The 26651-nt window shown below is 43.4% G+C and overlaps 1 protein-coding gene across 7 annotated transcripts in view; it reads right to left on the bottom strand.

The window, feature by feature from the left end:
* NUMA1 (nuclear mitotic apparatus protein 1) overlaps positions 1–26651 on the bottom strand; it is a 70423-nt gene that overhangs the window by 35019 nt on the left and 8753 nt on the right. Inside the window, exon 1 of one of the 7 annotated variants that reach the window (XM_065944303.1) lies at positions 21836–22017. The exons of 1 other annotated variant lie outside the window; for it this stretch is intronic. The gene's annotated coding sequence lies outside the window, so the exon portion shown is untranslated. Of the gene's footprint in view, positions 1–1234; positions 1494–1718; positions 2006–2066; positions 2209–21835; positions 22018–26651 lie in introns of those variants that run through there. 5 more of the 7 variants (XM_065944302.1, XM_065944301.1, XM_065944304.1 and 2 more) reach the window with 5 other exon arrangements.

Raw genomic sequence — 26651 nt, 5'->3', positions numbered from 1 at the left:
CACAACTCATAAGAGAAATGGCTGTCCCAACTCTGTGCCCATGCTCAACGGCAAGATTTACCACTACCTACCTAGACAGCCTGCCTGCTTGTGACCTCCATATGTCTTTCTAAAAGGATACCCCCACATCCACAGAGTGAACACCCTAATCGTGAGGGTGTTCCTCTCCTCACAAAGGAGAGGAGGCACACTCAGGCAAGCACCCAGACCTCATCTGGTAGGTTATCCCAGAGTGGCCCCAGCAAAGGCCAATTCATGTCACCACTGGCTCACGGGTCATAAAGAACAGGATAGGAAATATCCTGCTGGTGCAGCCCTGGCTAGGAGGAGGTAAAAGGCCCAAGAACCAGCAGCCCTAAGAGAAGCCAATGAGGGGAAACACAGTCCTCTTCAACCCCTGAGGAGTTCTGAGCAGGAGGTCTTGTCCAAGTCCAAAGAGTTTCTCTGCACTCCTGAGGTCAGGGCAAACCAGTGGTGCTGGCTGTACTCCCAAGCTCTTGAAGGGGCTCACTCTGGACTCAGGCCTCCCCCTCTGCACGCAGACCAGCCCCTCTGTGTAGCCTAGAATTTGGCCCAGTGTCCTAGTGAGGAACACGCGAAGGAGTGCAAGGGAAACCAAGGTTTCCCTGGTTTCTTCAAAGTGGCTTACTAGTATCTGCCCTTCCCCCTAGGCTCTGTAGGGTCCAGATCAGAAAGATGTGGGCACAAGGGCTGCAATCAAGAACCAGATCTGGGGCCTACAGCCCGACACTACACACACACACCCACTCCAGCAGCTTATCAGCGCGGGCCCCCACTGCTATTATCAACACCCTCTGGTCCCTACCAGCGAACAAAATGAACCTTTTTCACTCCCCACCGCTGTGTACACACCCAGGCCTCACTCGGGAATAGAGACGCTCTCCCGAGCTGTCTACAGCTCAACGTGCAGGCGCACACGCTTTCTCCCTGCGAACAAAAACACGCTGACATCTAGGCGAGGGGGAAAGAAAGCGACCCTTTGCTCTAAAAGGCGCCAACTCCCGGATGTTGGCAAGCTCTGCTCCCAGTGCCTGTTTCTGAGTGTTTATTTGCTCTCCCTCTCCTCTCCCTCCCCTTCAAGGATGGCGCAGGAAAGGGAGGTGAGGGGGGAGAGTCCACCGCACCCCCTCCCCCATGTTTGAACAAAACCCCAGAGAAACAGTGAGGGAGAAAAAGTCTCAGTGCAGGGGGCGAAAGGGGAGGGGGGCCTTACCAGACTCCCAAAGCCACACGGATCTAGAGGTTTTAATCCGCCATTAGCATTTAAATCTTGAAAGGAGAGGAGGAAGGGGGGGGTCTAGTGGAAAGTAACCCCCCACACACAAAAGAAAAGTTGTTGGTTTTCTTCTCAGTCAGCCTGGCAGGAGCGATCTTCCTGGCTGACAGCCAGAAGTGCGTCACAGCCAGGAGTCTGCTTTCTTTAAAGGCACAGCGAGCTTCCGCGAGCGGGGAGCAGGGCACTCTCCGCAAGGGGGGAAGGGCGGCAGTCGGGGGCCGGGAGGAGGGGGCCCCCGGCGCGCCGGAGAGGGAGAGCTGCCGAAGCCCGCCCGCAAACAAGAGCCCAGGACTCGCGGGGTGGGGGCGGCGGGGGGGAGGAGCCGGCAGACAAAAATACTGAACTGCAACAGTGGCGAGCGCCAAAGCAAACTGTGGCATAAACACACGAAACGCATCTCACAGCGGCCTGCCTGACAAACCTGATATCCCCGGACACTCCCCCTTCGCGCTCTTAAGACGGCAGTGACAGCCCGTCCGCCTCCGGCCAGCCGCTGCAGGGTAGGCCGCGGGCTGCCCCGCGGGTTAGATCGGTCCTGCCTGGAGGCGAGTAGGGCAGGGAGGAAGACCCGGCAACAGAGGCTTTGGAGAGCGCGAGGGACGCAGGCCCTCGGAAACAAGGGCCGGCTTCCTGCCGGCTCCGGGGCGGGCCGCGTGCCTAAGCACACACGCAGCTCGCTCGCACACAAAGCGCCGGCCTCCGTCCGCGGGCGCCGCCTGCCCTGGGACATGGCCGCCCCGTTCCCCGAGGGAACCTCTCCAGCCCGTACCTTCTGCGTGGCTAGGCTGGGCTGCCGCGCCGCGCCCGCTCCTCCCCCTTGGCCACCCAAACCAGGTGCCCGGGCCCACGGCGGCCCCGGAGCGCGGGCCTGCGCTGTCCTGTCCGGGTGACTCCGCGCTATTGTCGGCTGCGGAATGGCCGCCAAAACCCCAGCTGTGCTGCCAGAACCTAATCCCCTGTTCCGCCAAGCACTGGTGGGGAGGGGCTGAGGGGCCGAGTCTCGGGACCTCGGGCGGCAGGCAGCAGCCCCTCAGCAGACACAGGCACTGGGACCCGTCGGCCGTCTGCTCCCGCCTCCCCTCCAGGGCCGAAAAGAAAAGATGTCTGACGCTCATAAAACAAAACCACAGTGTTTCCACCCACCAAACAATGACTCTCACCGATCATGAGAGAAACCCACTGGCCATCGGGAAGCCCCTCATCTTACTTGCACTTACACCACAAACATTTATTAAGCACCTACTATGCAAAAGTTACTGCCAAGAGGACACTCGAGAGAGCTTACGTGCTCAGTCGTGTCCGACTCTTTGCGACCCCATGGACTGTAGCCCACCAGGCTTCTCTGTCCAAGGAATTTTGCAGGCAAGAATACTGGAGTGGGTTGCCATTTCCTTCACAGGATCTTCTCAACCCAGGGATCAAACCTGAGTCTCCTGCATTGCAGGCAGATTTTTTACCCTCCGAGCCCAGAGAGCATACAAAGAATCACACCAAGCATCTGTACTAAGGTAGGTTATAATTCCACAGGAGATAAGAAATGTGACTTGAAATTATATTTCAAGTTAGCATGTGCTAATTTTTCACCAAAAAAGACACAAAAATTCTAACCAGTCGAGAGTAGGGAAGGACTAAAAACTAAGTGGTATTTTAATCTGGATCTTAAAACACATAGGTAGAGCTTGCCCACATAGAAATGGAGAGAGAAGGAAGGAAGAAGGAAAGCAGAAAGGTGTGGACGTAGTGGAGGAACAGACTTGAAGGGAGAATTGGGGTAAGATTTGGAAAATTCTGAACTTCAAGAAATGGAACAAAGATTTAGATATTTATTTTATTGTTTGTTTCTAGCACAGAGATGTGGTGTGATGAGAAGTGTACTTTGAGAAATTATTCTGGTATATAGATGAATGAGACTGTCAGCAGGGAAGCAGGTCAGAAGGCTGCCATGACAGACAGGAGACAGGCAATGGTTGGAAGGGGGAAGGTAAGAGAGTGGAAAGAAGGGGAATGACAGACAGTGGGGACAGGATGAAGGGAAGGAAATGACTGAAAGCTGAGGGAGGAATTGTAAAGAAGAAAGTGTGAGGGGTGGGAGGGAGGACAGAGAAGCCATATACAGAATTAAAATAAGTGTAGAGATGCTAGGGATCACATTATTAATAGAACATGAAAGAAAACAAGGTGCAATAAATAGCTAATGCTTACTGTGTACATACTATGTGCCAAGCACTGTTCTGCTGGTCTAGTGTGTGTTGTGTTAAACTCATTAATCTGAAAAACTCCCTTCAAAGAGTAGGTACTATTATCACTCATCTTTACAGTGAGTAAACTGAATCACAGAGATAAAATAATTTGCCCCAGATCACACAGCTCGTGAATGGCAGGACATTGACACCACCTGCTGTTCTGTGACCCCCCGTCCTGGCAAGTAACCTCTGAGTCTCAGTACTCCTATTTGTAAAACAAGGATAGATACTTATTTTGTAAGATTGTGATGAGGACTCAATAACCTCTATAAAATGTCCAACACACTTCTTGTGCTTAGTCGCTCAGTAGTGTCCAGCTCTTTGCAACTGAAAAGATGTCATAAAACCACAGAGTTTCCACCCACCAAACAGTGACCCTCACTGAGACCACGAGAGAAACCCACGGGTCATTGGGAAGCCTCTCATCTTACTTCCACTTACATCACAAACATTTATCAAGTACCTACTATGCAAAAGGCACTGCTAGAGAACACTCTAAAAAGCATACATGCTCAGTCATGTCTGATTCTTTGCAAGCCCATGGACTCTAGCCCACCAGGCTCCTCCGTCCATGGGGATTCTCCAGACAAGAATACTGAAGTGGGTTGCCATGCCCTCCTCCAGGGGATTTTTCCAACCCAGGGATGGAACCCAGGTCTCCTGCTTTGCGGATTCTTTACCACCTGAGGCACCAGGGAAGCCCAAGAATACTGGAGTGGGTAGCCTATCCCTTCTCCAGGGGATTTTCTCGACTCAGGAATCAAACCGGGGTCTCATGCACTGCAGGTGGATTCTTTACCAGCTGAGCTACCAGGGAATCCAGCACACTGACTAGCAAGTAAGGCACAGGGTGGTACTTAAAGGTCAATTCCTACTATAGGATTTTGAACCCTTGTCACCAAGGTGTCCAAGCAGAATTTCGCTCACCATTTGTCAGGGAAGCTAGTGGGGTGCTTCTCCCTGAAAGAGATTAGGTCCCCAGCCAGGATGCTTGCTTCCCTTCCATCAGTATGCCTCTATGGATTTTACTTTATCAACACCTCAACTACTGGTTATCTTGTGATGGAGTTAGACTGTAGGGGACTTTCTACACTGGGTGTCTTTTTATGTTTGAGTTTATTTTTAATAACCATGTATTACACTGGTGATCAGAATAATGTGTCTACGTACTGCATTTGTCATTTGTATTGCCTTGACTGTATATGCAGGGAAGTCTTGTTTTCACATCTACAATGTAAATTCCTCAAGGGCATAACCGTCTATGATACCTCATGGTATCTGTTCCACTGAACTACATCTGGATGGAAGGCTTCCAAATTCAACCTTCTGGCCACTAGAGAAGGACTGTGGTGAGTAGTGGGGGTGTTCTGGAGGGGGTCAGAACAAGGCCCATTGCTGCAGAGACCACCATGGTCCCACTTCTTCTCCCAGGCAGACCCTGTATCCTATTCCCACGGTATCACTTACAGTCTGTGATTAGCAATCGCTCTTGGTATTCAAAGATGCACCAGAAAAGTACAGCCAAAGCAAAAACCAAAGTTTTTATAGAAAAGCAAAGAGGCAAACATGATTTAATGACTGGCATGATCAATACTCCAGAAAAGGTCTGAGGTGAAAATAGGAGGCAGGCCTCCTAAAATCACCATTGCCACATCTGGCACTGTGTCAGCTCTGAAGCTCCCTAGCACAGGAAAGGATTGATACTGCATCTCAAAAGAATACAAGAAGTCCTCCTCCTGCCCTCCCTTGGCTTTAAACTCAAAACAACAGCTTCCAGCTGTGCAGCCTCAGAGGCGCTGAACTCTCCTCTGGAACCTCTCCACCGCAGCTGCCAAGCTTCTGGGCCTGCTCCTCAAGACAGCCCAAGGAGCTGGGCCAGCATCCCCGGCCTCTCCCTCCCCCACCACACAGCGCCACTCCCCTCCCTTCCCCTGCCTTCCCCTCCCCTCCCTTCCCCTGCCCTCCTCTCCCAGGGCAGCCAGCCAGAAGAACCTCCCCACCCCTCCTCCCAGCCTAGCCAGGCAGTCAGCAGGCCACATGGCTTCTGCTGGATTCCACAGCCCCTGCTCACGGTCCCCAAAAGATTGCGATAAGAGTGGTAAAACCATTTTTAAAAGAAAGAGAAGGAGGGGAAGAAAATGGCACCTAACACAAAATTTGAAATAGGCTTCAGGTAGAGGTTGGAGGCATTGGGGATGGGTGCAGAATGCACAAGGTGTTTTCAAGGTGTCTGGTATATTACATCTCCTGAGTTGAGTGGTATATGGCGTATGGGTGTTTATTATTCTTGTTTAAGATATAAACATTACGATTTTTTAAAGTGTATTAATCATTTTTACAAGTTTAAACTGAAGAAAGGAAGGGAGCTATTCACCTGAGATGGCTCAGGAATGAGTGGTTCTTAACACGAATCATTTGCCTGGCATTCACGGCCCTATGGGACCCGGACCATGTCTTACCTTCCACAGTCACTGCCCTTACCCAAACCCTCCACCCTGCCAGACTGGTCTTCGCACAGTCTTCTGAGGTCCCTCTGAACCTCACACCTCAGCCTACCAGCCTGGGAGGGAAGCTTTCACCACAGGAGGCTACAGGCTAAAGCCTAATGAGAGCCTCTCTCTCAGTCCCTACAGGCCCTCCCACAAGGAATGTTGGCAGGAGAAACGCTTATGGATCCACTACCCTATGCAATGCCTTCTAAGTCCTTCCTCTGCCACTTGATGTCCTAGCATAATAAATACCTAAAGACTATCATTATTGTTGTTGCTGTTACTGTTGTAATTAATAGCTAATATTTAATGAGCACTTGGTATGTGCCAGACACTATGCTAAACACTTCTTAGCTTTACTTTGTTTAATCCTCACAATAACCCAGTGACACAATAACCCAAAATACTATGATTATCCCTATTTTACCGAAATGGAAAACTGAGAATGGTTACATAACTTGCTGAAGGTCACAAAGAATAAGTGTTGGAGGTAAAATCTGAGCTCAATTTGAGCCCAGATCCCATCCTCTTACATGGTCATTTTATCTAATTCTCAGGGAAGTCTTAAGGTAGGTTTTATTTCTAAAGATGACAAAATCTGAGGCTCAGAAATTAAGTGACTTGGTTACCTAAGCAGTGAGTTGTCTATCTGGTCTCTAAACTAGTCTCTGCTGCTCTTGAATAAGCAATCATTGAATGAAAAAAAAGGCAGCAGCACATCCTCAGTGGCTCAAAGAAGCCTCGTACCTCTACCTCCTTCTAAAGATCAACTGTTTAATCAAAAACATTCAACAGTTCCAATTTCCAAGATAACCCCTAAAGGGACTTCCCTGGTGGTCCAATAGCTAAGACTCCACACTCCCAATGCAGTGGATCCAGGTCCAATCCCTGTGAGGGAACTAGATCCCCCATGCTGCAGCTAAGAGTGTTCATGCCACAACAACGATTGAAGATCCCATGTGCCACAGCTAACACCTGGTGCAGCCAAATAAATAAATGTTTTTTTAAGTAACCACTAAAGTTTTTTTCTGAAGATGCAAGAGCTTTATAAACATTAAAGGGCCAAAACTCTTCTGAATCAGCAAGCACAGAAGAGAAGTCTTCTCCTAGAAGGGATGTTGGACATATCTAAAGGGTAAGAAGCCATGGAGAAAGAAGGCTGGAGGAAATACCATTGGCTGGATGGAAGGACAATATTTCAGAACCCTGACCTGGAGCTTATTTACCAGGCCTCATTCTCCCTCTCCAGAGGGTAGTGGCTAAGTAATGAGGCAGTGTTGGCAAGCCTGAGCTTCCTGGGGAGAAAAGCAGAGGGCATATCAAAACCCAGAGAGGATTTATTATGACATCCAAGAGGCTCTATTCACTTCTCCCTCAAGGAGGTCTTTCTACAAAACACCTAAGAACCTGTTCACCCTGTTTCATTGTCACAGAGGAGCAAAGGGCTCTGTCCCTACAGGCAACATATCTAGCACAGTGTTTGCTCACAAGCACAGAATTGATGATGAGACGGGTCAAAGAAACGAAAGGAACAATTTTAAGGTAAAAATTTGCAACTCCTGGAGACAGCCTTGCCAGTAATAGAAAACTGGAAGTGACTGGAGGGAAATTCTCCATCAGCCACAGACTGTACTTGTGGCTTCAAGCAAGGCACTTGCCCTAACCTGGGCCTCAGGAAAAGATGAGGGTCAGATCATATCTAAAGGTATCTCCAAAAATTTCCCATGATTCTTTCTCCAGGACACCATTTCCTCAGTACCTGGTCAAAAACCTCACCAGTTAGGGCTTCCTTCTTCCCCAAATAGCAAGTCCACTAGAAACAGGCACTTTGTCTGTCACCCTACTGGGTCCCGTGCCCAAAGCGAGGCACTGAAGGGTGTTTCATTAATCCTGATGAGAGGAGGAGGTCCTCAAAAATTGGTAGTTCCAACTCTGCATGGGATACAATGAAAAATAATAGGAGCCATACTTGGCATTTACAAGGTTTCATAAATAAAAGCCACAGAGAAAGTGCAATTTATGATTACATTGATCTCAACACCCTAAAGAAAAGCAGCCTTGTATACCTGGCCAACAAATCACAGAATCTCAAGGATGAAAGAGCCCTTAATGGTCTTCTAGTCCCCCCTTAGATCAACACTGGAATACATGTGACAGCTCTGCTGAAGATTTCCTATCTTCTGCCTGAGAGAAACTTTACAGTTTATTTGTATGCCTGAGCAAGGCCTGCCAATTCAAGACAACTTGTGATTTCAGAACATGAGCTGGGAGAGCAGGATCCTGCCCAGGATCTGGTCTGTTTCAGGTCGGCTTTAAGTAGCCACAAAACTCAGAAGACATCTCCCTCTTTTCTCTTCTCTCCCTCTCTCCCACCCTCTCTCTGTCTTCCTCTTCCTCTCTCTCTTTCATATCTCCACCTCTCACACAGCACTGAAACCTCTGTCTTTCTGGTTCAAATCCACTTCTTCTACCACACCAGGATGATTTTAACCACTGACAGAAATGAACAAAAACATATTAATAGGGATTAGATTTCTGAATGGGGTGCCAGATAACTCAAGAACCAAACCTGTCAATGTTACTAATAAGTAAAATAAGTGTATCTAGTCTCTAACATGGTCATGATAAAAAATTTAAAAATTAAAAAAATTGAAAAACCCTAACATTTTAACAGATATCTAGGATTTAAAGAAGGCTACATCTCACGTCTCAATTAACTCCCCTAAACTTAGAACCCTAAAAGGCAAGCATGTTTATTAACAATTTTATAACTAGGACCCTAAGCTTCAAAAAAGAAGGCAATACCTGCCCTCAGGGTCAACCACCAAGGCTGCAGAACCAGAACTTCTCTTCTAAATCCATGGCTCTCTCCAGTCCAACTGAGCTACATTCTCTATACCTTTCCCATCAGCACAGCTTTTTATTCATACAAAGCACTTTTCAATTCCTTGTTCAAACTGTTTCTACTACAGTTTGTGAAGTGGGCAGAGCTGGAATCATTTTCTCCACCTTTAAAGATGCTAAACACCATTCTACAAAATAACATTCCATTTATCTGTCGTCACTGAGAAGTACAGAATCGCTCACAAGCAGTTTTTCTAAAAACCGAAATCTCCCTTTAGGACCAAACCCCTTTTGAAAAAAACTATTCACGATACAAAGTCTCCAAAATGCATGTGTTACTCTTAGAGTTAATGAAATTTAATCAGAGACATTCAACTATAAACATGAAACAAACAACCTACAAATACTGTGCTCAGATGAATGAGATGGGCTCAAAATCCTGTAAAGAGACATACCTATAACTCACCTAAACATGAGCCCAAAGAACAAGGCCTTGGGTATTGCTGATCGGAAGGTAAGAGAACACTGCAAAGTGTAGTAGAGACCAGGAGGGACTTACTAAAGAGCAGTGGGAGGCACTGAAGGGTTTGAGCAGGAGAATGGCATGCATGGTAAGTGCTTTGGAAAGGATGGATCTGGCAGGACGGTGAGTCCAGAGGCAGAGGACAGCAGAAGTAAAACCGCTTCTGTCAGGCAAGGGCAGTAGGAACGTTTAAAAAAGGTATATTTAAAAGGCACTGTGGAATAGGCTCCAAGATCTTAGGAAACAGGAGTATGGGAAAGGTGAGGTGCAGCAAAGACCTCTAGGATTCTCACTTTGGTGAAAGACTTCAGAAGAGGAACACAGGAGGAGCTACTGCTTTACAGGCCCTGTGAGGGACGGATTAACTCAGAAAGGCATGATGAGGAAAGCTTTACCGAGGAAGTAGCATTGAAGCTGGGTACTTAAAGTATGAGTAGGATGAGTAAGGTTTCACCAAAAGTTAAAAAAAAAAAAAAAAAAAAAGGCATTCTAGCAGGGAGAACAGCATGTGCAAAGACAGAGCTTACTACATCTGAGCCATGGCGTGCAGTTTTAGGAAGGTGTAGCAGATGGTGAGGCTAAGTAGCACTAATCCATGAGGAACTGACATCACACTAAGGAATTCAGATGTTGTCCTGGAGGTGATGGGAAAAAGGTTTCTGAAGGGAAGAAGCAAAGGGGAGTAACATAGATCAGACCTACATTCCTGGCTGTATAAAGTACAGGCTAGAATGGTGAGAAACAGAAGGAAGGCAATATAGCATAATGGTTAAGAGTATGGAGTCTGGAGTTAGACTAATTAAAACTCTGGCTCTAGGGACGTCCCTGGTGGTACAGTAGATTAAAAAGTCCTCCTGCCAATGCAGGGAACACTGGTTCAGTTCCTGGTCAGGGGAGATTCCACGTGCCATGGAGTAACTGAGCCCATGCACCACCACTGAGCCCACGCTCTAGAACCTTCGAGCCGCAACCACTAAAACCCTCGTGCTCTAGGGCCTGTACTCCGCAACAAGAGAAGCCACCACAATGACAAGCCCATGAAGCAAAGAGTAACCCTCGATCACCGCAAGGAGAGAGCCCCCGCATGTAACAACAAATACCCAGCACAGCCAAAAAAAGCTGGAGTCATATTAAAAAAAAAAATCCTGGCTCTAGGACTTTAATAACTGTGCAAGCTTTCCCATCTGTAAAATGGGAGTAAGAATACTTTCTCAGAGGGTGATACAAGGAATTTACAAGATAGTATGTGTAAAGAAAGTGCTTAGCACAGTATCCAGCATAGAGGTTGAAAGTTCATTAGTACAAAGTTACTGAAGTTCATTAGTAAAAAGTTACTTCTGTGTGTGGTCTAGTGTTGTGCATGCTCTTCCTCCTACCCAAAGCTTTCTCTTCCTGTCCACATGATTAATTCTAACTTACCCTTCATGCGTGACTGCATGCTAAGTTGCTTCAGTCACGTCCAACTCTGTGGGACCCTATGGACTAGAGCCTGCAGGCTCCTCTGTCCGGTAAAAATATTGGATTCCCCAGGCAAGAATACTGGAGTGGGTTGCCATGCCCTCCTTCAGGGGATCCTCCCCACCCAGGGACCGAAGCCAAGTCTCTTATGTCTCCTGTGTTGGCAGGGGGGTTCTTTACCACTAGCGCCACCTGGGAAGCCCCATCTTAACCTTCATATCTTTGCTCAAATGTTACTTCTCCATGTAAAATCTCCCTAACCACCTGGATTAGGTCAGGCACAGCATCATATTCTTTTCCTTTAGAGCTCTCATAGTCTCTAGTTACATCTTTTTAAATTTCATTCTCTTTTTTCTACTACTGTAAGTTCCATGAAATCACATACCGTGTGCTCACCACTGAATTCCTAGAACTGAGTAAAGTGTATGGCACCTGATAAGCATTTACTGAATGAATGAAAGATTTCAAATTAAGTTTTTAAAATGAACTGTTTATCAGATGCAATCTTTATATAGGTTAGCGATATCAATTTGGGTCACATTTGGAACACTGTGACTATAATCAGAAGTGGGTCTATGGTGGGATCATGCTTGCCCTATTGGGCCTGTAAAGGAGTGGTATATTCATTTGCTATTGAAATCAGCTAATCTTGGGCCAAAGCCTCTGCCTTACACAACTCTAGGAGGCACCAGCATTAAGAGAGGAAATGAGAGAAAAATGGAAGAAATTCCAAATCTTTGGGGATTCTATTTAGGTCCTCTACTCCTCTATATTATTTTCATTTTGGAGCATTTAACAGAAACTAGTGACTATACCAAATATCAACAACAACAAAAAAAGGAGATAATACTGGTAGATAAGAAAATGGATTTGGGATCAAACAAACTTCTTCATTTCTCTTCTTACTTGAGGTTCACATCATCTCCTGCTTGGAATTCTACCTCCCTCACCGAAAACAACTAGCAATTGTGTTTGGCTTTTCACCACTGATGGTATTTTCCATCTACAAAATATTTCACGTGATCTCACAACAGTTCTGTGAGGTAGATGTTATTGTTTTCATTTTATCAAAAAGAAATGAAGTTCAGAAAAGTATCTCCCCTAAGGTTACACAACAAAAGAGCAACAGGATCACGATGCAACTCTGATGTTCTGGCTCCATACCTGGAGCCCTTTCCAGCAGACTAACCCAAGATAACCATGAGCTATCCTGACATATACTTTCACTCCTTTTAAAAAGAAAACAGCACGGGGATAATGGCTGGAAGGGCGGGGGGGGGGGGGGTGGTGGCGTATAACGGGATGCTGCTAATGTTTTTGATATAGGACTAGTTACACAGGTGTGTTCATTTTCTGTAAACTTCCAGGAGCTATATACTTTGTAACCTGTTCCATGTGTGTTATACTTTAAAAAGTAAATACCAGGCAAAACTACAACAGAATAATCAAAGTTCAGAAGCATTAAATTGGATACCTCAGAACTACATGTATATTTACCTGACTTCTCAAGCAGCAGCTACATATAGGACACCTACCAGTTAATTAAGTACAAAATCCTTGCACACTCAAATACCATATCCACCCACCCACTTCTCGCTACCCAGAACGACTAGGTGATATGAGTGAATCTGTTGGGATTAGGAGCAAGGGGAGCTCAGAAAGGGGCCAAGAATATATAGTTAATGAAAATAAAAAGGCACTGAAAAGTAGAACTATCCTGTATCTTCAACGATAAGAAATCTCAATTTTAGAGATAATAAAAATGTGAAAAAATAGCCAGTGCCAATTATAAAATGTATTTTAATTTCAGACTGTTAAAATGTAACAAAAACAAAAGGCATTTAAAAGTAAATGAAATACAATGTTCTAAAATCTCAAGAGGTGTTGCAATTGTAGAACTGTACGACCCTAAACCTGTGGAATGTCAGGCCTAGAAAGGACCTTGGAGACCAATGTCTCCTGGTACAAGCTCTTCATTTTACATATGAAAAGACTGAGGCCCTTGTTTAACAGTTGTTAAATGACCTTATTAAATTAAAGCTCACACATAAGAAAGTTTAGAACTACAACTACAAAGCTGGTTCCCTTACTCCTGTGTTCTCTTTCCACTACCCAGATACTAAACCCAAGAGATTTACATGATAACTCTATTTTTACTTTCATAATTCTTTACTTCATTAACTCACTAAAAAAATTTAAAGTACCTCTTAGAAATCAATTAAGATGAAAAACTATTTAGGAAACTTTATTTTTTACTCAGGAAGTTTATCTTTCTTGTTCTGTAAAACTAATGAAGCAATACAAAGTTAGATAAAAATAAAATTAGCCTCCCATAATCTCTCAGCCTCCAAGTCCTCCCATAAGATAAGAAACATTAGGGACTTCCATGGCGGTCCAATAGTTAGGACTCTGTGCTTCCGCTGCGGGGGGGGTGGGGGGGTGGGGGTGGGGGAGGTGGGCTCCATCTCCAGTTAGGGAACTAAGATCCGACATGCTGCGCAGCATGGCCAAAAATTAAGTTAAACGCACAACTTGCAGGCTTTCAGTTCCTAGGCTTGTGCATACATCACCATAATTTTAAAAAAAGAAATGTTATCAGATTTTTCCAGGCCCCCAAAATCATAAGCACAAGTATGTTTGTTATATTTTAGGAGGATTTTTTAAATTATTCTCTATTTTTCAAAAACTAGGTTTACATATTAACATCGCTCTGCAACTTATTTTTCTCAATAATTGATTATGAACATCCCAAGGGTCAGTAAATGTAATTCTAACTCACACTTTAAAAAAACTGTATAACAACAGTGCATATAAAGGATATATCATAATATGTTCTCGTGTTTTCCTATTGATGGACGTGGATATTTTCAGTGTTAGATTTCAAACAGTGCTATAATGAATATCCCTGCACATATTTCTTTTCAAATGAAACAAAAAACTATTTCTACACAAACACATTCCTTGTTGTCCCAAACATGACTGCTTTTTTTCCTATCAACATCCATGCTTCGCACGCTCACTGAATTCCTCTCTGGGCCCCGTGTGATAACTGAGAATAAAGCAATTTGGAGAATGTCAAGGCAAGACATACGATAGTTACTTGGTAAATCAGAATTGGCCTGTCTGGCTGCCTCTCCCAGCCGCCTGCACACAGTGCCCTCCCAATACCTCATACATGTGCTCCTTGTTCTCAGCTCAGCAGCTGCTTCCAACTCAACTGACATGGGCAGAGCTGGCCGGCGAATTAATTCTACTGTGTCACACTCCCGGCCCACCAGCTATCCAAACAAGTGGGAAGGAGGGAGAATATATTATCACCATGAAATAATATAATAAAGAAGTACACAGAGTAAAATGCAAAACACCCCATTTGTCAAACTTTTAACCCATTTTTGCCAATGGCACTCCCTTCCTCAGAAGTACCACTGTTAGAAGTTTGTTGTATAACCTTTCAGACTTTTCCTAAGCATGTACACACAGGCACATATGTATGGATACACATGTGTGTGTATTTAGACAAAGTGTGTGTGTGTTTGGTCAACCTACCTACAGTCATATTATATAATTTGTATTACCAAAGAATGCTACAGTAATAAATAGTGAACCTTTTTACATACAAGCTAATATTTCTCTAGGATATGCACCAATAATTGGGATTGATGAAGTCTGTGCATGTTAAATGTTGATAAGTACTCCCAAATTAGCATCCAAAAAAGTGTACCAATTTATAGTTCCATTAACAGAACATAAAAATTCCCTTTTCAACACCCTTCCAACAATAGATGCTATTTTTTATTTTACCAATATAAATGATAAAAAGCAATATAGTCTTGTTTTAATTTACATTTTTCCTGATTTCCAGAAAAGTTAAATATCCTTATGTGTAATCAGTCATTCTTATTTTTAATAGAAAGAATTATTATTTTGAATTTAAACATGAGAACTCAGAGAGGCTAAGGTGACATAGCTAGTAAGTAGCAGACCTCAAAGCTAAATTTTTCAACAACTTCTCATCAAAGCTAGACCTTCTGACCATCTAAAGTAGTCTCCATGACCCAGAGGTCACCAACCTATGCCTGATGGCCAGCTGCCCCTAATTTGTAAATCAAGTTTTACTGGAATATAGCCATGCCCATTCATTTCTGGGCATGTGTTTATGGCTACACTCCACTTCACCAGTGGCAAAGGTGAATAGTTGGAACTACGTGGCCTGCAGAACAAAAAAGATTTATACCCAAAACAATTTAACACCTAAAGAAAAGTTTCATAATGAGATTAACTGTTGTCCAATTGACTGGAGTGTGGCTATGTTACAGAGTGTGGCTCATTTTAAAATAAATTTATATGCAGTATCAGTCTGGAATATAATATTGAAGAAATGAATCCAAAACACTCAAAAGAAGTCAAAAGACATTCTTCTACTTCTTGGTTGGAACACTCCTCTAAGGGCTTTCTATGTGCTATTCTTCATTCTCCTTGTCTCTCTAATTCCAACTGGTAAGAGACAGATTCAGTTCCTAAGGTCCTTCAGTGCGCGGATAAGCAACCTTCGCTCCCACTCACGCACCAGGGTAATATGAAATCAAAGGAAGCCCCCACTCTCTCTGCTACTAACTATCCCTTCCCCCCACTACCACCACATTAGAGATCTCTCTCCTCCCCTTTTGCTTAGAGAGAGAAGATTCACTAGGAAGCAGCTAACATTTCCATTATGTCTAGCCAACAGCTAACAGCTAGGGTCCTGGGACTTCCTCTGGTGATCCAGTGGCTAAAACTCTCAGCTCCCAAAGCAGGGAGCCCTGGTTGAGGAACTAGGTACCACATGCCACAGCTAAGAGGTCACATGCAGCAATGCAAGATCCTGTATGCCACAACTAAGACTGGGCAGAACCAAATGATAAACAAAAATATTGAAAAACAAGAAAAAGTTAGGTCCCTGATTTTTGTGAGAAAGGGAAGCTGATTCTCGCTTTCTAGATCCTACCCCTCTGATGATCCTGGCCATAAAAGTAAGTAATTTCAACTGGGAATTTTAGGCCATTCAGTTCCTGTGGGGCAGATGGGGAAAGTGCCATTATCCTCATTTTATAAATGGGGAACTATCATTTCCAAAGGTCATTCTAGCAAATAGGACCTTCACACAGTGACACCTCCACCCACTTTCTCCTTCTATCCTCTCCCAAATGTTGATCTTATGTAACAACGGCAAAGAAGCTGACTTTATATAATAATATGCTATAAAGGAATCCCATTAATATGTATAAAATTGCATAATTTAACAATGGAAAGATAACAATCTAGGATTTTAATAGAGAAACTTACGATTAAAAAAGGAACAGTGCATTTTCTTATGTAAGTAATCAGGCATTCTTTAAATGATTCTCTGGAAAGAAATTTGGCAATACATATCAAGAACCTAAAAAATGTTCATATTCAAACATGCTAAGTGAAATAAACTAGACAAAAAGGGACAAAAATGGTATGATCCCATTTATGAGGTACCTAGAATGGGCAGGTTCATAGAGATAGAAAGTAGAACAGAGATTACCAGGGACTGTGGGAGGAAGGAATGGGAACTATTGTTCAAATGGGTACAGAGAATCTGTCTGGGATGATAAAATGTCCTAGAAATGAATAGCAGTGATGATTGCACAACACTGTAAATACACTTAATGCCACTAAATTGTACACCTAATTATGAATTTAACATGTTAAAATAGTAAATTTTGTTATGCATATTTTACCAAAAAGTTTTAAAGTGAGACTGCTAAAAAAAAAGTTTGGTGTTCTTTGATCAAATAATTCCATTCACAGCAATAAAAGTTTAGAAAATTATCTGAAACATAAATACATGTATAGGTACTAATATAATTATTTAACATTATGAAAAACTGGAGAAAAACTAAATATCTAACAATAACTCAAGTAAAGTAAGATACATGCATATGATGAAGCCTTATGCAGTCATTAAAAATATTTTAACTAATTTTAATGACATGAGGAATGCTGAATTTTAAAAGCAGCATACATAGTGTTAGTGGGTATGACCATTTATTTTTTAAACTACATATACAGATGTGTATGTGATACATATACACACACCTGCACACTTGTGCTTATGAACATGCATGTGTATATTTATAAGGAAACAAGTCAAATAATGTTTATTTCTGATTTGTGGAATTATGGATCACTCTTACTTTCTCCCTTAAACACCTTATTTTTCAAGTTTTCTAAACTGTACCATGACATACAATCAGGAAAATTTAATTTCACATCATTTGACCCAGTAATTCACTTGCAAACATACATCATAATAACAAAAAATACTGACCAAAACTTATGCATAATAATGTTCATGCAAAAATTTTTAAAAAATGTTCATGCAAAGATACAACAGAAATTACTAATAAATTATAAAGTAATAAAAACTATTAGTAAGTCACTGTTAAAAAATAAATAAATAAATAAGCCATTGTTACCTCTGTAGAGTAAGATTAGGATAAAGCGTGAAGTGCAACAGACTTACTTATTATATCTATTACTTTTATAATCTGTATCAAAGCATTACAGTATTGTTTAAAATAGAAAAAGCTGAAAGCACTATAAAAATCCTATATGATTAAGGGATAAAGAAGATGTGACACATACATACAATGGAATATTACTTAGCCATAAAAAGGCTGGGGAAAATTGGGTTATTTTTGGAGATGTGGACGGACCCAGAGTTTGTCATACAGAGTGTTAAGTCAGAAAGAGAAAAACATTTATCGTATATTAAGGATACATGTAGAATCTAGAAAAAATGGTGCACATGAACCAATTTAAAGGGCAGGAATAGAGACAGACATAGAGAATGAACATGTGGACAAGGAGGGGGAAAGGGAAGGTGGGGCAAATGAGGAAATCAGGACTGAAACATATATATTACCATGTGTAAAACAGACAGCAAGTGGGAAGCGGCAGTATAGCACTGGACCTGCAATGCAGGAGACCTGAGTTCGATCCCTGGGTCAGGAAGATCCCCTGGAGAAGGGAATGACTACCCACTCCAGTATTCTTGCCTGGAGAATTCCACAGACAGAGGGGCCTTGCAGGGTACAGTCCATGGGGTCTCAAAGAGTGAGACACAACTGAGCAACTAACACACACGCACGTATAATGAAAACCAATGGGAAACAGAGAATAAGCAGAAGACAAAATTGTAGGTACTATATGACCTGGACTACTCCGCAGAGAAATATGCATAGGTACAAAATACTAAAATGAAAATAAGTGGTTTTCTCCAGATGGTACAGTTACGGATGATTTTAGCTTTTTCTTTATATATTTTTCTTTTTTTTTTTCTGTACTTTTCATATTTCCTACAATGATTATATGCTATTTTTCAACCAGTTCAAAAATATGTTGTTGGTTTCCACTATATAATCAGAAGTTGACCCCTTATGATGGGTTTTATCCTCAAAGAATAAGCAATAGTAAGTAACCTTTAAACAAGACTGCATGATATATATGTCTAAGAAAACTTTCATCTTTGAGGGGTAAGGAAAGCTCAGTCTAAAGGGACACTGCTGACTACTTCCTGTCTTCTTGCTTTTGGAGGAAATGGCAACCCACTCCAGTACTCTTGCCTGGAAAAATCCAATGGACAGAGGAGCCTGGTAGGCTACAGTCCATAGGGTTGCAAAGAGTTAGACATGACTGAGTGACTTCATTATCTTTTCTTTCTTAGAAAATATAACTAAGGAAAAAAGTATCTAAACATTAGATGCCTGACAAACTTTGTACTTTAAGAACTAAGACGACCACCTTCTCAACCCTGAAATCAAAGACCTTACACCTGAAAAACACATCAGAACCTAAATCACACGGCTGGGATCGTGTCACTCCTCATCCAAAACACTCATGAGCTAACTTCATGCAGAATAATATCCAAATCTCTTAGTATGACTCTTAATGTTCTTTAAGATCCAACCAAACATCTTTTCCGGCCTCATTTCCAGCTCATTCCTCCAAAATATCTTCGATCTCAGGAGCACTTTTCCCAAATATGCCAAACATTTCCCCAGGGTCTGTGCTGCTGCCATTCTATAACCTCCTCCAAAATGCCCTTCTAAACTTAAGGAATTCTAGAATGTCCCTGGTGGCTCAGGGTAAAGAATCTGCCTGCCAATGCAGGAGACACAGGTTCAATTCCTGATCCAGGAAGATCCCAGATGCCACAGAGCAACTAAGACCATGTGCTACAACTCTTGAGCCTATTCTCTAGAGCCTGGGAGCCATAACTACTGAAGCGGCACCCTAGAGCCAGTGCTCTGCAACGAGAAGCCACCGAAACAGCAAGCCTATACACAGCAACTAGAGAGTAGCCCCCACTCTCCAAAACTAGAGAAAAATCCTTGGAGCAAGGAAGACCCAGCACAGCCAGAAATAAATAAATAATAAATAAAAACTTAAGGAATTCTAATTCACCAGTTACAACCTGGCTCAAATGCTTTCTCCCTTCAGATGCTCTCCTTGTTCCCCCCAATTCAGGAACAACTCTGCTGTCTCCTCTATATGCTCCCATATTGCTTGTTCCTCTACACACTTCATTTCATTCCTCCTTGGGTCAACACTAGCTGCACATATGTTTCACTTGACTAAGCTCCTGAAGAGCAGAAACCATCTTATTCACCTATCAGCTCCATTCCAGCACAATGCCTGCACACCGCAGGTGCTAAATAATGCTGCCCGACTGAATGACAGCCAGCTGGCCCTCTTCTAATGGATTCTTTCAGTGAGGCAGCCAGCGAAGCTGAACTGTCAGAGAGGACAAGCCCTCTAATTTAAAGCCACATACCTAGGTAAGAGTGACCAGCAAAAAGCTGTCATAGGCCTGCCACTTTAAGGGGACTGGCAAGCTGGCTGTGTATACAAAATCCTAATTAAAACTAAAGGGCACTGAGGGAAAGAAGAGAAACAGAGAGATTAAGAGGTGTGGATACTACAGGTCACCTCTTCCTCTCTTGGGAGCCCAAATCTCCCAGCCTAGCACCCAGCGAGCCCACCAAGCAGCCTATTCTCTGGCTGCTGTCACCCTAGGACCTGAGTATTGAAAAGCAACTGATTAGGCCACTTCAGTCTCTCCAGCAACTGGCTCTGCTTTTAGGCATTTAATTTCTAATTGTGGTTACATGAGGCCTTTTCTCTAAATGGATCCCACACTGCTCCAATCATTAAGAGAATCTCTTTAAAAAGAGGCTTGAAATTAACAACAGCAGGGAACAAAGTCTCTAAACCATCTAAATCACAATATCCACACTGTCCATTTTGATGACATTCACCCCCACCTCCTCTAAACAATAGGTCCTTCCAGGGAACGACTACTTCTCTCAGGACCAGCAAGTCCTGTGATTGTTTTTCAGGAGAAAGCTCCCAAGGCCTGCTTCTCATTAAATAGCTGCTTCACGTTTGATCACTCAGCTGTGACTGTGAGTAGAGAGTATAGTCGCTATAATTCAAGTACTAAAAAGGAATTCCACTTCTACCCCTTGTCTAATAGTCAAGCAGCTCAGAACAAACAGATCCTTCCCCACCTCAAACCTCCTTTGGCCTACCTGGTTTCAGATCTGGAACTCTTAGTATCTAAATTTTTCAGTATATAAATGAAGAAAACATGGCTTTAAGAAAGAGAATAGCGAATGATCACAGAGTGTCTTGGTGACAGAATCTTTTGACTTGGATGCCTAACACTTTATTTTTCTGACTAGTTATCAACAAGACCACCATTGCCTGGCACAGATTCAAGGGTACTTCAGACAACCTAACTGAAATGCACTGGAGAACCCCTCTGCTTTGACCACCCCCTTCCCAACAACCCCCACTGTCTCTCAAAGTGCTGACCAAACCTAGTAAGTAAACAATGACAAAAAAATCAAGTAACTTGGTACATCACTTCTTCTGCAAAAGCATGGAGCTACCAAATCATCTGCTTCAGCACGCCACCTGGGAAGCATCCCGATGGACCATGGCGTGCTGGTGACCAGTGGCTGCTGCAGCCTGCAGAACGTGTGGCTGTGGGTCTCCTGGAGCTGGGACCTCAGTGGCTCCTCAGTTGCAGTGTTCCACAGTAACATGTTCCAACACTTTTTGGCCCTTAACACATTTGTGATTTGGGAGGATTTTCATGAGAAAGGCTAATTTTCTCCACTATCTAGTCACCTTGACCTAGAAGTAAGCATACACACAGTGAGTATAAAGGAAGTGACACCCTTTAAACAAACCTTTTCCAATCTTGTTAAATTAAATGAAGGTGGTAATCAAAATAGTCTCCTAAAGTTTACATAGACTCCTTTGGGAACTGCCTTTTAAACTATAATACTGATTTATAATCACACATTATATAATCATAGATTTTGGCCCTGGAAGAAATCTTCCAGATCATACAAACTGCTCATTTTTACATGAGAAAACTCTAGTCCACTGGGGTTAGACAGTTGGTCCCTAATCACACAGCTGGTGAGCAGTAATCAGGACTAGAAACCTAGTCACCCTAACTCCTAGCATAAGCCACAAACATGTCCTAATCCAGGCAGCTCCCCCTTCCTGTTCCTCCTGTTGTCTTTAACTCAGGACACTAAGCATACCAAGAATGGTTTTGAAACCCAGTTGCTAAGAAATGACAGCGTGAGACCAGAACTTCTCTGCAGTCGCTCCCTATGAGTTTGAGCCTTCATTCGATATCTAGTTCACAAGAATTCTGGGTAAACTACCTCACAACAGGGGTCAGTGAGACCCCCGAGACACTCCACCCACAGCAAGAAAAATATATTTATTAAACATCTCTGCCCACTTCCTGTAGAAACCTGTTTACTTCAAGTAAGTGAAAGAGGTTACTTAGAAGGACCTGGATCAAGGAAAAAGAAAGCAGCAGAAATCCTGTTTGAGGAAAAGCTGACCTATGAAAAAGCAGAGAGGGGCAGGAGCCATCTTGACTTACCTCCTGGTGAACAGCTTTCTCAGGCTGGGACAAAGCGATCCCTGGCAACCTGGGTTATAACTAGCCTCAACCCAGGGAAGGGGCAAAGGCACAGGAATGCTGATCATTCCCCCATCTCACCGAAGAGCTGTGGGTCAGCTCGGCCTCACCTCACCCTGGGCAGCCCCAGTGCTCCGTAGATCAGCCAGCCACCGGAAGGAAAGCCACGCAGCCTAGGTCAACGGGGTGAGTCAGTGACACAGCAGGAAGAGTCACTGGGGCAGAAAGTCTGGCCTCCTGCGGCAAGACAGCCCAAACCACACCCCAACATGGTCAGCACAGGGAAGACTCTGCCCTGCTAGAAATCTAGAATTCCAGTCTCCACAGCAGGAAAGATCCTTCCTCAAGAGACTGTACCATTCACATTTCCAAGGATTGCCCACCTGCTCAAAAACCTTCCGTGGTTTTCTTCCTTAAGCACCATATTCAAATTCTTTGGCTTAACTTCCCAAGCCCTCCATTACATGGCCTCAAGTCATTTATTCAACCTTATTTCTCACTATTCCACAGTGTACACTCTGAACTAATCAAGCCAGTCTTCCCACTTCTCTCACGAGTCAAGTCCTTTCTCATTTCCATGCCTTCAGTTATCCAGCAGTGGTAAATCCAAGCCCCTTCTGGGGTTTGGCAGGTAATAGAAATGAATATTCCAGCGAGGCACCTGGAAAAACTAGGAAGTGTAGCCCCCACCTAATGGCATTCAAATATTTTCATTCAAGTTATTTATGCAATATTGCACTATGAGCATCACAGTAATATTTTTAAGAGTTACCAATACTCCTTCTAGCTTTCATGTTAGAAAACTTCCCAAAAGTTAGGCAGTTGGAAAAATACTGAGCACAGTCTCCTGGCCTATCTGAAACCAAAGCAAGAGCTCTAAACTATTAGGCTTCCCAGCAGTACAAAAACCATGGAAGATACAGAGCTCTAAACTCTGAAGAGGAAACTCACTTTTCATGATATATAACTTTACTAGCAGGATGAGAAGTCCAAAGAGCAGTTTGTCCAACCATACTCCAACTGCCCCAAAATTCTGTCCATCTTCCAAACCCCATCTTCCTGCTAAAGTCTTTCCTGGTTCCTCCAGGTCCTACTGAACTCCACTCAATTCCTGTGGGGCTTACAGATCAGAAAACATAACCAGGTGTTAAATTATATACTGTCATGCAAAACTGAACACTGCTTCCCTGTCTAGCTTCACTATCAAACTACTGTACTAACCTATCTGGTTCTACCAGAAATGTTGATCCTGAATCTAATCAAGAGGTAACAGTCATACAAATCCAAATTAAGAGACATTCTGCAAACAACTGACTTGAACTCTAAAGAATGTCAATGATATGATAGACAAAAAGGCATTCAAGATTAAGAGATTTTAAAACTGTTGAAAGTTCAGACTTCCCTGGTGATCCAGTAGTTAAGAATCTGCATTGCAATGCAGGGGATGCAGATTAGATCCCTGGTCGTCAGGGAACTAAGATCCCACATGCTGTGGAGCAACTAAGCCTTTGCAGCACAACTATTGAGCCCATGTGCCAAAACTAGAGAGTCCATGAGACACAACAAAAGGTCTCGCATGACACAAGTGAGACCCAGTGCAGCAAATAAAGAAATAAATTTTTTTAAATTGTTCAAAGTTAAAGCATACTAAGGGCATGACAAAGTCATGACAACTAACACATGCATGATCTTTCAATGGATCCTGAAATGACCAAAAAAAAAAAAAAAATCTATGAAAGACATCACTGGAAAAACCAGAGCAATCTGAACAAGTATTGTACTGAACACACTGAATTTCTGAGTGTAATTTTATTGTGGTTAGCATAGGAAGATATTCTTATTTTTTCAGCAAATACCTGCTGGACTATTTAAGGGATGAAGTAACATGAAGTTCACATCTAACAGTCAAAAGGTTCAGAAAATGAAGAACAGAGGCCAAAACAGCTTAACAATCAGTGAACTGAGGTGAAGAATATAGTAACATTTGTTACATTATTCCTGTAAAGTATCTGGAGGTTTGAAGAGCTTGGGAAGTAGGTAACTCCTGTATTGCGTGTGTGTGTGTGTGTGTGTGTGTGTGTGTGTGTGTGTGTGTGTGTGTGTGTGTGTGTGTGTGTGTGTGTACGTGTGTGTGTACGTACATATATACATCTTTAAATACTCAGCTCTGTGAGAGGTGAAGTAAACACACATTATGTATGTGCTCACTGCACAAGGAAACTGGGCTTTGGGGTCAGCAAACCAGACAGAGTCTACTTGGCAGCAGTGCATGAGAGATACAGTGTCAAACTCCAAGTGAACCAGAAGCTTCCCTCAAACTCACCTCAGCATGCCATAAGCAAGACAGAAAAGTAAGCAATCAAAGCTCTTGTTACCTCATCCCTCATTGAGACCATCCAGAAGTCAGACACTCGGCAAATGACCCCTTACAGGGCAGAATGCAGTCGTTACCCACACATAAGACAAAGGGCTCTGTATCCACCTTACCACAGGATACCCAAAACGTGACAGCCTGCAAAGTGTCTCTGGCCAGTCACAGGAAGGCACTCAAGTGGTCAAATAAATATGCCTGAAATATATGCACGGTCTTTACTCCTCACCAGACAAACCAGTCCTTAGCTGCAATAAGGCAGAAGAAATCTATCTGCAAGGCTGAATCACTGGCACTTCCTGCACTGACTTCAAAGAAACTGGTCCTTAAAGAGGAGAGAAAGGGCAGCGGACACAGCTGCCAACAGAGGCCTCAGCCCATAATATGCTCCCTCTCCTCTCCTCAGACACCAGATCATTTTACTTCTGCCAAGTGGTCCCTTATTAGGGTGACCGACTGCCCAATGGCCAACCCTTAACCTTGACTCTCTCCTCCCCTCACTGACAGCCAAGATTCTGTCCCTTCCGGATAGCTCCCCCGGCAATTTAGCAGAAAGTCTAATCAAAACTATTCCCCTCAAACTTCCATCAATTGAAGTAAGATCTCTATTGAAAAAAAGTGAAAGTGAAGTTGCTCAGCCGTGTCTGACTCTTGTGACTCCATGGACTGTAGCCCACCAGGCTTCTCCAACCACAGGGTTTTCCAGGCAAGAATACTGGAGTGGGTTGCCATTTCCTTCTCCAGGGGATCTTCCCCACCCAGAGATCAAACCTAGGTCTCCTGCATTGAAGGCAGACGCTTTACCCTCTGAGCCACCAGGGAAGTCCTCAAGATCTCTAGAGGTATAACATTCAGCTTGCTTCTCAAACCTACCATATTTAGCATGTTTTACCAAAGACAGAATGTAACATGTAAGGTTGGTGTGTTAAACTCTGGAATTGTAAACTGTGAAGAAAAGAAAATACAACGTTTTTAGATTTGATATGGCAAAAAGATCTTAACCGGTTTGATGTATCAAAAATAGCAAATGTATAATTTAATAGGACTAAATATAAAGCCCTGCATTTAGAATAAAAGAAATCAACCAAAATATATAATACAGGATGGTAGAGACCTGGTACATAGTTTATACTGAAAAGGTTGCCGTTTGGCTGGGGGCAGGGGGTTGTGTGGCGGAGAAGGCTGCCCATAGTGGGAGGAGAGGCATGAATGACAGAGCCACCCAAAACATCAAACCAGCTCAGGTCATGTTAAGAGACTAATCTATGCCCCACCTCTGAAAAGAAGAGCGTACATGCAGAGGGAGAATGATAACCACCCTGATGAAGTGTCTGAAATTCACGGCATGAAACATGAAAACTTTTTCAAATATATGCATGCTTGTCATGCAGATGAGGAGAAAGACTCATATGACCCCTTGTGAGAAGACAAAACCAGAACTAGCGAGTGGAAATCAGAGGAGGATAGATTCTGGTTTGATGTAGGGGAGGAACTCTCAGCACAACAGAGAAGTTAAGAATGTTACGGAACCCAGAATGCTTGGATCAGAACACCAACTCCACCTCTTACAAACTGTATGGCTTTGGGTAAACTAAGTTATAGCAACAACAACAGTACGATAGAGCTTTGGGAAGCAGTTCATGTAAAGTGCTTAGAACAGTGCCTGGTTCACATTATATGCCAGAAAAAAACAAAGTCAGCTATCGCTGTTACTGACTGCTGATATAATGGACCAGGTAACCTGAAAATCTTCCTACTAAATGTGCCTGAAAATGCCTAGTAAAACAGAATAAAAATCCTTTTTGACTTGCTAGTCAAATTACTATCTCTTAGAACCACACCTACCCTGTAGTTATGGTCTGCTCTGCGTTGCTGGGGCTTGGACTCTTCCAGTACCACTTCACCTTTGCCAGTTGGCTCCCAGTTAGGGTCTGTTAACGGGGTGCAAACAGGAAAAATCGAAGGCAGGAGGAGGCTGCCAGGGACTTCCTTCTTCCTGTGGCTCTCTGCTCCTGACAACTGCAGTTGGTTTCTCCCTGCTTCCTTCTAAACTCCCTCTTTGAGGCACCAGAGCAGGGCTCAACCAAACCTGGCTCCCCAAGGCCCCTTCTGTGGGCTCCTGAGATACCAGCAACACCAGGCAACGCCTTCTCCTCAGAGATTCCAGGTGCAGTCCCACCAGATCCCTCCAGAATTCTAAGTTCTGCCAACCCCAACCTTCTCCCTTTGTTTTTCAATCCTGGATGAAGCAGCCGCTTAATGCAGTTATAAAGTAAGTTACTTGAAGATTCCCCTTTTTGCTCTTTCAGCCCTCCAACAAAGATTTAAACTAAATCCCTTCACTCTCTTAAAATACCTGTGTGTGGTTTCTATTTTCCTGATAGGATTCTGACACTAGATAAACTG

Source organism: Muntiacus reevesi, chromosome 9 (assembly GCF_963930625.1).
Source record: "Muntiacus reevesi chromosome 9, mMunRee1.1, whole genome shotgun sequence".
Taxonomy (NCBI): Eukaryota; Metazoa; Chordata; class Mammalia; order Artiodactyla; family Cervidae; genus Muntiacus; species Muntiacus reevesi.
This window is presented reverse-complemented; position numbering and strand designations above follow the sequence as displayed.